Consider the following 3,071-nt stretch of genomic DNA (forward strand, 5'->3'; position numbering starts at 1 on the left):
CCTCCCTCCTTCCTTTCCTCCCTCTCTCCCTCTCTGGTATTTCCATATATTTTTTGAAATCTCCCTCACAGCTCTTGGATTTTCTGTTCTGTATTTTCCTTCTTTCATTTTCCCATTTTAGAGCATTTTTTTGTACAATTGCAAGCCCATAGTTTCTTTCTCAGCCTTGTGCAGCTTACCAAAAAACTGTCAGATAGAGTTTCTTCACTTTTGTTGGTGTTTTCATCTTGAACACTTCTTTTTAAGTTCTTCTCTGATTTTCTGTCTCCCTGCTTACACTGCACATGTATGCTTGAATGCTGTGCATTTTATCCACAGAGCATTTAACTTAATAATCATCTTTAATTTAAAGTTCCTGCCTGCTAATTTCATTATCCCTGCCCATCTGGCTCAGACACTTGGCCTGTCCTTCCAAATTGTATTCTTTGTCTTGAACATGCTGTGTGACATTTGCTTGGTAGCTGGATGTAATATACAGTACAGTAGAATGGCTGGCCTTTGGTGCCAGGCTGGCAAGGTATGGAGGGCACAACATGGCAGGGTCCTACAACTGGGCTCATCTTGTAGTAAGCCCATGTGTTAGAACTGAGTTTAAGAGTGACCTGATGGATGGGGTGGGGTAATGACAGGGGGCTGGATTAGGGCTTTTCTTCCCCCATAGCTGAGCTCTGATAGCACCCTGGTAGGAAGGTATTAGTAACTCTTTTCTCCTGGGCAGAACTTGTCAAGACCAGAATGCACCTGTGTATCTCAGAAAGCTTTCTGTCCCTGTCCTGCTACCCTTGCTTGAAGCAGAAGTGAATGTTTCCCTGATATTTAATGAGAAACACCAGTGTAGCTTCCAGAGGTAAGGGACACAAAAGTTTGGGCTCCCTGGAAAGTTTTTCTTCTCCATTTCTGGTCCTGGAGGAGGTTCCAACCTCAGTAGTTTGAGGTTCTGCCTCTGGCTCTGTGCTTTGGTGCAGTGTCTGCCCTTGGACCACCTCTCATGGCCCTGGGAGCACTGTAAGGCTTCAGCCCATGATTTAAGAGATAAATAAGCTTCCAAGATCCTCACATTTGGAACTAGAAAATGGAAATGTGAAACTTCTATGTTAAAGTATAGAAAATAAGAATTTAAAACTGTTCACAATTTCCTGATTCTATATTTTTATCCCTTGATACAAACTAGAAGGTTAAGATTAGCCTGACAGACTATACATTGATCTCATGAGCCATACTGTGGTAGAAAAGAGCTAACAAATAAAGATGTATCAAAGACTATGCTTGAGGGCACTGTGTGATGCCAGCCAGTTTGTTTCTTTCATCCTTATGGTTCTTGGTGTAAGACATACATGACCTACTTCTCCCTTGCTCTTAGAGAGCTGGTCTGGCATCAGGTTGGTTCCCTCATTACCAAGAAGTTGAACACAATCTTTGACTTGTGGTTATTTTATATTTGCATGAGAATTCTGATTTTACCATTTACAAAAATTACATGGTTACAGATGTTAGCATATACTTACTCAAAGCAAAAATTTTAAACATTAACTGCTACCTTCAAAAAACTGATAGTAATACAAAAAAACCTGATAGAAATTAGTAGTACAGTTATTTCAGCTATCCTGTGTATATACTTACATAATTTTCCCCCTTCCTTTTTACCCTACCTTTTCTCCTTAACAACTACATTGAGGACAGCAAAGTGTAATATAACAACCTTTCATCTTTTCCTTTTAAATGTGTATGGTCTCTAATGTCTTATGAATTGTTATTATGTTCTCTTTAAAATAAATTGAAAACTTCGCAGCTCCTCCGCCACCCCGCCCGCCAAGTAGGATTTTCTGCTGCGTTCCTGGAACCTCCAGACCCAGTACTAGCCCAGGTATGGTGAATGTGTGGGAGAGCTTCCTCCTACCCTGCACCGGCCTGAGCAAATACGGTTCCAGGCCCAGTCGCGGTGTGGGCGAGACCCTCTCCCACCCACTTGGGATGCCCCACACCACTCCGCAGCACCTGCCCCACACCGCCCGCCAAATAGGAATTTCTACCATGTTCCAGGAACCCCCAGACCCAGTGCTAGCCCAGACCCAGTGACTGTGAGGGAGAGCTTCCTCTCCCACCTACTCCACCTTGCCCCCTCCAGGCACAGCTCAGGCCTGGCATACATGCCTGAGATGCAACCCTGCAGCTGCAATCCCTGCAGAGAGTGTAGAGGATAGATCCAACCAGCTAGTCGAGGAGCAGAACATCTTGCCACAGGGGCACAACAGATTCACTATCAAGGGCAGCAGCGAGAAGGAGCTGAGCACAGCAGCCAGACCCAAGCCAGGCACAGCTGGATAAGTCCAAACTTTGTAGAGCTGCACCTGAACTTCAGTACTTGCGAACGTTATAACTACAACAAAGATCTACAACAAAGGTCAGAAGACAGTGCTACACAAAATGACAGAAGGAACAAAATGCAACCTCAGAACTCAAGCCCACCTGTAACAAGTGCAGAGGACACTAACACAGAACAAATTGGGAATCACACAGCTGAAATCAATGAATCAACAGCTTCTGAAATAAAGAAACAGCTGCAGAAAAGTATAGAGGACCTCAGATTGGAAATAAAAAAAGAAATCCCTGAATTAATACCATCTGCAGTAAAGAATGAAATGCAGAAACACATGGAGGAAACCCAGTGCCCACCCAGAACAAGTGCGGAGGACACTAGCTCGGCTCAAATGCATGAATTAATAGCGTCGATAGTAAATAAGCAACAGCAAAAAGATATAGAGGAAATCAGAACGCAATTCTTTTCTGAAATAATAACAGAACTCTCAGAACTCATAGCATGTGAAGTAAAGAGGCAACTACAGAAGCATAGGGAGGAAACCCAATCTGAAAAAGTCACTGCAGTAAAAGAATTTATAACTGCTTCTAAAGAAGATATTGATAAAAAAAATAGAGGAGATTAGAAAAATGACGGATTCCTTCAATGAGCAATACAGGAAAGAAATAGATCGCATGAAGCAGAGTCAAAGAGATACACAGGAAATGAAACTCTCAATCCCAAGCTTGCAAAACCGTTTAAGTGAATGTGAAGA

The sequence above is a fragment of the Octodon degus genome, unplaced genomic scaffold, assembly GCF_000260255.1.
Source record: "Octodon degus isolate 3935 unplaced genomic scaffold, OctDeg1.0 scaffold00183, whole genome shotgun sequence".
Classification (NCBI taxonomy): Eukaryota; Metazoa; Chordata; class Mammalia; order Rodentia; family Octodontidae; genus Octodon; species Octodon degus.